We start from the raw sequence: 12136 nt of genomic DNA on the forward strand, positions 1-12136 counted from the left end.
ATTGAAAATGGCGAAATGTGACTGACATCAATTTCGAAAAATCAACATATTTTTATAAAACTCGGTATACTAATTTTGAAATTTTGATATCATATTCGGATTCAGTGATCCAAAAAACTTTAGGATACCAAATTTTATGAAAATATGTTGACTTTTTGAAATTGGTGTCCACCATTATTGTATGTGGATCCATTATGAATTTAAAAATTTTGATATCATATTCGAATTTAGCGACCGAAAAAACCTTAGAATACCGAGTTTTATAACTATCAAAATTACTTTGTGTCAATGCATTTTTGTCCCACAAAGTACAATTTGCCTCCGACAGTCAAAGGGTTTTATTTTTCCTCAAAAAGCATTTTGAGGAAAAATAAACAAACGGATTTTCAATATTTTTCAATGCTTTATAAGAGAGCAAAGTTTCATTTCGATTGGTGAATGACAGTTGGATAGTGTTACTTGTTAGTAACAATGGATATCAGCTGATATCGAGAGGTGAGTACGCGAGCAGCAAGCGAGCAAACGAGTGAAACGTGTGATGTCACGAGATACGTTCCGTAATCGATCAGCTGATTCATGCGATCGACTTTACGATCAGGAGATTTCATCAAGATAACAAATAATGAAAAATCTATCTGTTTCTCCATCTAATACTACAAAATTAGTAGTTAAAACTAAATTTATAAATAGAAATAGTACATTGGCCGTGATCGTCCAAGCTATGTCCCATTAGTCGAAAAGTTTCGCGAAACTAATAGCGCATGATCAGCTGATAAAAAATTTGTCTATTTCTCTATCTAATATTACAAGATTAGTAGCTAAAAATGTGTCAAGTTTGTAAACAGAAATAGTACATGGCCATGAACGTCTAAGCTATGTCCCACTCGCTACACTAACAGAAATTGTTTCGCGAAACTAATTGCACTCAGCTAATCTTGATCAGCTGGTAAAAAATCTATCTATTTCTCTATCTAATATTACAAAATTAGTAGCTAAAACTAAGTTTGCAAACAGAAATAGCACATGGCTGTGAACATCGAAGCGTGACAGCTGATCAATCACGGAACGCATCTAAGTTAGTTTAAGGCCTACCAACTTATAATTAAAACCAAAGTTTCCGAAACTGATTTCGGAACAGTCTACCCATAACAGCAGGTATTTATTTATACATATTGCTTTAGAACGTTTAACGTCTAATACGAAAAATACTTTCTAACTAATCTGATATAATACTCGATAAATAGCGCAAAATGATATACAACAATAATAATTTCGATGATTGATTTTGTGGTTGATATCGAGAAAATAAATGATGGACTTTATAAAAAATTTCTAAACTTATTTGTATTGGAAAAAATTTATTTGTTCCAAATGGCGGTTAAAAGAGGCTTTGTCTCTCGGGAGCTCACAGATCAAATAAAATGTAACACGATGTACCTTAGGTGTCGCTTCTTCAAAAAATTAAATAATATTAAAATTCGAACATGCGAATCCTAATAAACCAATTCTGAAACTCTGCCATCGCGCGAATTCCACCGATTTTCGTAAATATAACCAGAAAGAAAAACTTCGGCAGCTATTACGAAAAACAAGAAGCTGTTTAATAAGAATATATGATTTTAACATTCTCACAATTTCTTCATTAAATATTATCCATCAATAAACGAATCCATTTGTTTTATTCGTTGTGACCACATTAAAAAAAAGGCTTCTTTTCTATTAATGTATCTTTTCTATTAATGTATATTACATTATTAAATCGTGAAATAATAGAAAATTTTACTGATCAATTTAAAAAGACAAAAATTGACGACGGAGCACTTTTACCTTAATATTAACAATAAAATCAACTTATCTCGGGAAGTATTTATTTCAAAAGACAAATTCATTAGGAATTTGCCTTTTTTTATCTCTCGATGTATATTATCTTCCCTTAAAGTCTCTGTGATTCTTTTTCTTCAGTACCATGTACACACAAAGTTTGTCGAAAGATCAAAATGAAACGGGTACGTGCTTGAGTTTCACTATTAGAAAGAAACTCAGCACGAAAAGTGTAGCTAAAAGAAACCTATCTACGTGCGTATATTTGTATTATTACATCACCGGGGAATTTTCGGTGAGATTTCAATTTGAGCAGGATTGCGAGGCGAGCAAAGCGTCTGTCCGACTCGGCACGTCCCGTCGAGTCCCTTGCGTCCAATTGCTACGACGTCGTGTGCTGAACTTTGCACGGAAATAAGGACGTACGTAAAGGGCCGTTGCGTATAATAAGGTCAGTACGCATTCGCCGAGACAAATAAAACTGCCGTCTGCGAAACGATTCCGCGAAGATTGTACCGCGGAATTATCGAAGACGATTTCATCTGCCGGCGGACTAGTCAGTAGACGAAAAAAGAAAAAGAGAAACAGAAAACCGTCAGTAATGCTTCGCATTGACCTCGTGACATAGGTCGGCAGAATTTGTTGTTCTCTCTCTCTCTCTCTCTCTCTGTGCGCGCGCGCGCGCGTGTGTGTGTGTGTATGTATGTATGTATTCGCAAGTGATGAAGTTACAACCGATAGGGTATTATTACGATTCTGTATCGTATTTTGCTTCGATCACCTTGAAAAGTCCAGTCAAGATCAACATAAAAATCTGAAATGGAAACCTTTATTTTTTATTACACCGTCTTTTTCCACCAATTAATTTGAACAACTTTTGTTTCAGACAAAAGCTGTTCAATTTAATTGCTAAAAAAAGATGATATAATAAGAAATCCATTTAAGATTTTTATGTTGATCTTGACTGGACTTTTCAAGACTATCCCAAGGTCAAATTCATAGCGTCAGTAAATAAATCCTTTGAAGCTCTACAACTTTTGTTTGAAATATTTTTCTCTAAAATGTTGCGTTAACGAAAAAATCGGGTGACCCTGGTGGTTTGAAACACCCGGTACATGAGTTTGTGTATATGTATACATGAATAAATAAATAAATAGATAAAAACGAATAAAGAAATAAATAAGGAATAGTGAAAGCAGGAAATAAAGGAATATGAAAATAAATTCAATAATAAAAGCATTAAAGGAGGATCGTATTTCTTATCGATATTTTTATTAATGAATCTGATGATACTAAAATGTAAAATTAAAATTCTTAGTATTTCCACTTCTTATTTATATTGCGTGTAATTTTTTGTGCTTTGTTTTATATAATGTAAAGTTTATTGCACGAAGCACCGCGTCATCTTATAAATCTAGATATCACATTTATGTTAGAACGACAATTGTTCTTATTCCGTTATTTCGAAAGTCGTTGTCTGCTCCTTTCTGAAACGGATTCAGCGAAGTTTCGAAACTAGATTCTGTCTAGACAACGACTGCGAGTTACTTGCGTAACGAATTTCCTTCAATTACTTCTTTTAATTAAAGTCCTAAGCAACATGAAGCGTTGCAGAGCATTGGACGCGGTGTATAAGCAATCATAACCCATTTAAGCTTGAGTGCACGCAGAATCCGACGATGTAATGACCGTTCGACGAAAAGTCGCGCCACGAAATTTCTTTTTACCTCTTGGCTGACATAATCAATTCTAATCTCATCTAGCTGAACGGAACACCCGTGCATTCGCATTTAAAACTTTAGTTATCGTGCGCGCGCCTTAAAACTGCGTCAGAACTGTAAACGCGGAATTCTTCAAAATTAATCCGATATAGTACATGTAGTTTATAAATAATAAATAAATAAGCACAAACAATAAGTGAGAAATAACGAAATACAAATAATAAATAGCAATGCACAACATATATACTATTCTGAAAAAGAAAATAGTGAAACTAACGAAACGTGATTTCGATTTAGGAGAAAATTAATTCAAGTAAAGGTTTAGTCGATTGAATAAATTATATAATAACTACGATAAGCTATCAATTAATTCAACGACTGAGATTTGGTGAGATTTGGATTCAATAACTATAACAACGCAACGTATTATTGCGTCATTCCAATTTTGTTTTTTGATTTATTTAGTGGACGTAATATTTGTTTTACTGAGGATGACTGTCGATTTTGTTGATCCAATCGGTCTTATTTCTCGATGTAGATACACTCGATCCTATTGATGCTATATTCCTCAGATCGATTGTCGTTAGAAAGTTTCGACCAGCCGTGTCCGTTTCTATTCGTTTTTCGTGACTGTTGATTCATCCAGCAAAGGGGAATGTGTTCAAATCTGAGGTGACATTTTGACAGCTTGACGTTTTGTACGTGCCACTATAAAGGTTATCCTCTCACGTATAACGCGCAATCTGTAGAAGAAGAAGGAGAAAAATATTGAGAAAGATAGGTAAAAAGTTAATACATGCATATATATATATATATATATACACACACACAATTTTACTAGGAGGTTGCATAGCCTCTGTTCACATGTAGATGGCTCTAGCTGCGTATGCTGTGGGCAGTGACAGATATCTCTTATGCCATTTTGAAATGTGAACATTTTCCATTAAAATTCAGTCGTCAGACGCCATCCTTTGTTTATACAAGTGCTTTTCTATAATCAAATTAAAATGCGATAAATTTTTTTTTCCGATGTGTATTTCTACACTACTTTGATTTGAAAAAAAGTGCAGCTGAAGCTCATCGATTGCTTGCGAAAACTTATGGTGAATCTGTTCCTTCGGAAACAATATGTAGAGATTGATATCTACGGTTCAAAAGTAGTGATTGTGAGGTTTACGACAAACAACGACCAGGTCAATCGAAAAAGTTCGAAGATGAATAACTGTAAGCTCTGTTGGAAGAAAACCCTGCTCAAACACTCAAAGAATTGGCTCAACAGCTCGAGGTCGATAAATCAACTATTTCGCGACATTTGCAAGTAATGTAAAAAATTCAGGAAGAAGGGAACTCAGGGATTCAGGCTGCCACATGAATTGACCGAAAATGCTATTGCTAATCGTTTAAGCATCTCGATTTCTTTGTTTGCAAGACATAAAAAGAAGAGTTTCTTGTGGCGTATCGTGAACGGCGATGAAAAATGGATCTATTTCGACAACTAGAAACATAAGAAATCATGGGTTGATCCTGGCCAACCATCAACGTCGACACCAAAGCAAAACATCCACGATCATAAAGCAATACTCTCTATTTGGATATGGAAGGTGTCGTGTATTATGAGCTGTTGAAATCGAACAAAACAGTCACCGCCGAACATTATCGACAATTGGAGCGTTTGAATGATAATTTGATGCAAAAATGACCATTAATTGCATCAAATCGCCGAAAAGTTATTCTTTTCCATGACAACACCATGTTGCTATAGTCGTGAAAAAAACTGATGAAGTTCGAATGGGAGGTTCTCTCGCACTCGACGTATTCTCCGGATCTGGCATCAAGTGATTACCATCTGTTGCGATCGATGCGACATACTTTGGAAGATATACATTTCCATAATTACGGAGAAATAAAAAATGGAGTTGCTGAATGGATTGGCTCAAAAGACAGACCGTTCCTTCGCGGAATTCAACTTCTGCCAAAAAAGAGGGAAAAAGTCATAGCTTCCGAAATCAAATACTTTGATTATTCAGTATTCACAGATTCATACATCAATCAAATACTTTCATTGATGTATTCACACATTTTGTTATTGAAATAAATGTTCAAAAAACATCAAAACAGCGGCTCTTAATGCAACTTCCTAATATTTATCAACATAGAATATTGATCAACATAGTACCTTCTGTACTGACACGTACGAAATGTCAAGTTGTCAGAAAACCACTTCTGCTTTATACATATTCCCGCTTGTTGGGTGAATCAACAATCATAAAAAACGAATAGTTAGAAACGAGTATTGTTGGTTGAAACTTTCTATATTGAGTATCGATTTGGTAAATAGTATGGAAGGGGAACATCAATGGAATTGAATCCCTCACATTAAGTCCAAAATAAAAAGCTAGCATTTATCAAGCTGAAATTTGCTACTCTTTCTAGTTTAGTTTTTCTAATCGTATTTCTCATTGTTCATATATATATAAAAGTTGTATACTGTTGATTATTTGGCTCATCTATCATTTCCATAGCTTGATACATCATATCATATCATATATCATATTATAATGTATCTAGACATACTGGAAATGATTAAGAAGACCAACGAAATTTAACATGATAAATGTTAATTTGTGAAAAAAAATGATTATATTAGGTATTCCAATTAATTCGGTGCTTTTTTGACATGAAATTAAAAATTTATTTGCAAAAGGTCAAGTACAAGTCTAATGTTCAAAATAATTTTTATTATTCTCTGTGATTTTATTTCATCTATCGAGGAGCTGATGATGCTCTTGCGGAAAAAGAAAGCTTGGCGATTTTGATTCAATAAAATTATCAATGCTTTTTCGGACTTTGTCAACTGTTTTAAAATGCGTATCTACCTGGTGATGTTGAAGTGACCGAAGTAGGTGGTAATTTGACGAGACTAGATTTTGCGAATAAGCTGCATGAAGGAGAATTTCCCAATCCAATGTATTGATGAGGTCCTTCGACCTGCGACATATGGTCGAGCGTTGTCGCGCTTCAAAATCACTTGCCTAGTTCTGTCGCCAGTTTAAGGACTTTTTTCCTCCAAAGCATCGCTTAAACGAATAAATTGCTGTTGGTAGTAGTCTGCATTAATAGTCTGGCTAAGATTTAGCAACTCATAGTAGTTCTTCATATCCCATTAGATATACAGCAAAATTTTTCTTACGTGAATTTTAGCTGTTGATGTCGATAGTTAGCCAGGATCTACCCACGATTTTTTTGCGTTTAAAGTTGTCATACAATATCCATTTCTCATTATCCACAATAATTTTGTATAAAAATCTTTTCTTTTAAACAGAGTCAGCAAAGACGTAGCCGTATTGAATCTTCGCTGTTTATTTTCCAGACTAAGGTTATGCGGAATTCATCTACTATCCTTTTGAATTTTTCCGGATATCCTTTTGAATTTTTTCGGAAGTAGACGATGAGATATGTATTGGTAGGTAACTCTCAGTTGTAGTGCAAGCTCCTGTTGAGTTTGAACGGGGATTTTTATTTAACAGTTGCTCGAGTCCTTCGTCTTCAAACTTTTTTTGGTTGGCCTGGACGTTCTCAATCCGAAAAATCAAAATCTCTATTAAAAAACTTTTAGTACCATTTTTTCACATGTTTTATACGTCACAGCGTCTTTACCCAGAGCGAAACAAATCATTTCTATAGCTTTAATATTTTTTTCAATTTAATGCGAAAAGAATGCAGAACCTCAAATGCTACTTTTCGATCGTCGTGTTCACTGTTGTTTCGTGAGGTTATGTCGACAGAGTCGTTAATGCTTCTTAAAGCTTAAGATTAGCATTTTCAAATCACCATAAGACGGGAAAAGAATTTTAATTTGAATCAGAGTTATAAGATGTTAAATGTAAGGGCACCGAATTAATTTGCACACTTAACGTATAATTATGTAAAATTATACAGAGTGTATAAGAAATACCGGGACGGCGAAATATCTTGAAAACTAAGTTTTAGAAAAATAGGTTTTAGAAAAAAATATTTTAGACAAAATTTGTACAGTTTTAAAAAAAACAGAACAACTATATCATTTTGTTTACAGATGGCGTCACTTTTGAGATATTTACTGATCATTATTTTTCCTAAATAGAAATCCCAATTTTTTATTATGTCATCTTTTTCTACCAATTAATTTTAACAATTTTTGTTTGAAACATATTTTTATTTGCCTAGTATTTTTTGGGATATTTAAGGAAAACTTGGTAATTTTTTCAACATTTTGCTTATGATATCTCGTTAAGTATTTGTCATTGCACAACTCAATTGTTTTTATTATAACAACTATTTCGACTGGGCTGTAATCTTTCATAATTAGTAATTTAGTGAATAACCGAAGTACTGAGCTATGCAATTTTTGTAAAATATTTGTGAATGTTGTATGAATTTATAGAATGTTCTAAATATATTTTGAAAATACAAATACAAAAACTCGACAATTAATAAAATTCTTATAGAATTTCAAATTTGTATGTCAATATTAAAGCATCTGATACATAGCATTTAGGAAACATAAATATTTACTCCTAATTAATTCTTGTAAAAATCTCATTAAATCTCTCATGACGTCGAAATGAGTTTAATCTTTAAAGCTTTTTGCATAAATCATATATGTGGAGCTAGCAATACGTAAACACTTTAAAGCTTCATATCTCTGAAATGGTTACGCAAAATATTCGGGAGTATTTTAAAAACGGTTTCGACGAGGTCTGTAAGTTTTAATCGAAGGCAAAAATCAAATTCCGCTTAAGAAATTAGTCTTTGAAACTCTCGTCTTTGAAACTTCTTGAAAATGGCGACATCTACGATATAACTCATATTGGAATCATGTTTCTCTTCGAATCAAGTAACTTTTGCCAGAAGCATTTTTTCTTACAATCAAAGATAAGAAAGATTTTGGAGAGGGTAAATTAAAATAGGGGACACTCTATATATAGAGACGTAAAAACGGAATTTAAATATGATAATTTTCCGTGAGAAGGCTTTATTAAAACCTGTATACACAAGGTAAAATCTAAATTAATTGAGTCTTCAAAATCTCTATTCCTAATCAAGAAAAATTATATATAAATTATATGTTATTATATATAATTCATATATAATTTTTGTTTTCGTAAAGCCATGTATATACATGGCTTTACGAAAACATATGTCCACATTGAAGAAAACTGTTAAATAAAGGAAAGATCATGTTTCATGTCCAATTACACGTCTACATTATGGCCTGCCATAAACATAAGCAGTTATTTTAATTATATTTGTACAACAATATTGTTTTCTGCGTGGGTATATAAGAGGCGTCTCAGGTTTTAACGACTAAATTGCACCAGTGTGTTCTATATATAAAAATAAGAAAAAAGAACTGAAATGTGAGGCGAATGAAAGAAATCTGCTCTTATTATCAGCAATTTTATTATTATTATTTTATTAATATTCCATTTTTAAATCTTAGCCGTTTTTATATTTGATACACTTAATACGATACATTCGATACGATTAACACAGTGGAAAAATGGAATTATTATAATCGCCATAGGAATCTCACATTGATTCTGTTTTATCTTAGCAAATGCAATATTAATTCTTTGAATTAATTTTTCCGCGAATTAATTCTCTGAATGATTATTTAAGTCTCGACGTGTTACCTCTTGTTACATAAACAATTCAATGGACTGATAAAGCAACATTTACGAGAGGAAATGTTTTTAATTTTCTTTATTTTTGTAACATTATGTTTTATCAAATATTACAAAACGAGATGAAAGGGAAGGAACGTGAAAACGTATGAACTCGTTCGGTTTGTAACTTTTTTGTCATAACTTTTTAATAAAGCTAATATATATATATATATATATATATATATATATCTGTAGAAGCTTTATTAAAAAGTTATGACAAAAAAGTTACAAAAATAAAGAAAATTAAAAATATTTCCTCTCGTAAATATATATATATGTATATATATAGGGTGTTCGGAATCTTTTGGAAATGAAAAATTGTGAAAATTCAATCAGATCAAACTGAGAAGAAAAGTCAAGTATCATTTTATAAAAATCGCAATAGTTACTAAATTATTACACTGAGGAAAAATTGTATTAAAATGAAACAAATTTTTGTTCGAATACGACTGTGAATAAATTTATTCAAATTAAGCGACTAATTTCTAAAATGAAATATAGATGTTCTAAATGTGAACTTTTTTCTTTAATTTTAGAAAATAATTGCTTAATTTAAATAAATGTATTTAGATGTTCGTATTCGAACAAAAATTTGTTTAATTTTAATACAATTTTTTCTCAGTGCAATGATTGAAAATGACCATATCCAGAAGCTCTTTAAATTGATAACTTGAAAATTTATGTACTTATTTGCAAAATAGTAAAAGACTTTTTTTCTCGGTTTGATCTGATTAATCTTCATAATTTTTCGTTTCCAAAAGATTCCGAAAGAAATTCCAAAAGATCCCGGACACCTTGTATAACGTGTTCTTTCCGCATTTTTCCATAGAACATGCTAACGCAGTTTGGCCGTTAAAACTTGGGATACCCTGTATTATTATGTATGTTTATATATGATCATATGGAGAAGAAATTCATATATAGTCATTATGTTTTATCAAACATTACAAAACGAGATGAAAGGGAAGGAACGTGAAAACGTGTGAACTCGTTCGGTTCTCTTAAGATTGATGAAAACATCGCGGGGAACAAGGAAGGAAATACAAGTCCGTTCCATCGTTATGTCGATGCAAGATAATGGCTTGCGGTTAATTCTTTCGATCGCATCCTATCGCTGCTCGCACCGCCTGCAATTCACTCCGTTCGATTCGAAGTAATAATCTACGTGACGCCGAGAACCGTGGCGGATCTCGTGTTTCGCGCCGCGCGATCCGCACATCGGAGTCGCGGTGTGCGGTGGGCAAGAGCGTGCGAAATTTTCAATAAATTCGGCGTCGCGCATCATTAACGAGAAGCAGAGAAGTTATGATGAAGCGGTGAACGTTATGGCTACGCACGAAAACGTAAAATCCACCACTCACCGCGGACGGACTTGTTCGCGAGGTAGCTCGATTTCTATCGATCGATATCTCGCGAAGTAATAATTCCCCCCCCTTCCCCCCACAGCCACGCGCTCCGCGCGAGTATGGGCGGTTATGCATTTTTCGGACGTGCTTTAAGTAAATAGTCTGATGCAATTGCAAGATTAGTATGCGCCTATGCGTGTAAATGCCGCACTGGGAGCAAGAAAAGAGCGGTTGAACGGGAAAAATCGGTAACTCTCGTTAGAAGAAATATTGTGTCCGCTGAACACAAATTATATTGCGTTGACGAAATGGTACATTGCGTTGACACGCTGTCGCAGTCGAAATCGCAATCATCGAGAATAAAAAAATTAAATTAAATTAAATTAAATTAAATTAAATTAAATTCTTCTCGATTTTATCATGTTTTCTGGTAATGCAGGCATAGACTGTCGGTTCATCTTGTTTATTTTTTGCTCAGTAGCATAGTAACATTTTTATCAACGGACCACGGTTCCTAAAATATGAATAGCACATATGCGATGGAAGAATAATAAAGGCAGAACGTTTCTTGGCTACAAAATTCGACAATAATTTTTAACGTAGAATTCTCGTCGTCTAATTCAAAAGGCTAAATCCAGCATTACTAAATCAGTTATCCTTTTATCAACAAATTTGTAAAAATCAGAGGAAAATTATTTAATTTGGAGAGAAATTTGACACAAATGTTATTAGAAGGTTGAGTTCGTTCTGGTCCCTAGCAATAGATGGCTTTAGTAACAAGTTAATGGTTAGTAGGAATATTAAAATGCAGGCAACACTGAAAGATTTGACATTTCTCTATGACATATGACAGTTTGCGCGCTGTTGTTACTGATAGTTTCATTGTTTATACGCTCCTAAAATGGATCGTATAAAATTGCATTTTCGACATTCATTATTTTTTTCGTTTGATTTGAAAAAATCGGCAATTGAAACTCATGAAATGCTTACTATAACTTATAGTGATTAAGTTCCATCGTATTCCAACTGTAAATTTTGGTTTCAATGATTCAAAAGTGGTGATTACAATTTGGGTGATAAAGAACATATTGGTCAACTCGAAGATTCTGAATTGTAAGCATTATCGAATGAAAACACCGCTCAAACGGAGAAACAATTGGCTGAACAACTCAACGTCGGTAAATCAACAATTTCTAAACGTCTATACGTCATGGGGAAAATTCAAAAGGAAGGCAAATGGATTCCACATGAATTGAGTGAAAGTGTCATTGCAAATCGTTTGAATATTGCCATGTCTTTGCTTACCAAACCGAAAACAAAGTTTTTTGTGGCGAATTATAACCAGAGGTGAAAAATAGATTTATTTCGATAATCCAAAGCGAAAAAAATCACGAGTTGATCTAGGACAACTACCAACATCAACACCAAAACAGAACGGTTACGGTTACAAAGTTCTGTATTTGGTGGGATATAGAAGGTGTGGTGTACTATGAGTTTCTAAAACTGAATGAAACCGTTACGGGACAGCGATGCCAGCAAC

The sequence above is a fragment of the Harpegnathos saltator genome, unplaced genomic scaffold (assembly GCF_003227715.2).
Source record: "Harpegnathos saltator strain DR-91 unplaced genomic scaffold, Hsal_v8.6 scaffold587, whole genome shotgun sequence".
In the NCBI taxonomy this organism is placed as follows: Eukaryota; Metazoa; Arthropoda; class Insecta; order Hymenoptera; family Formicidae; genus Harpegnathos; species Harpegnathos saltator.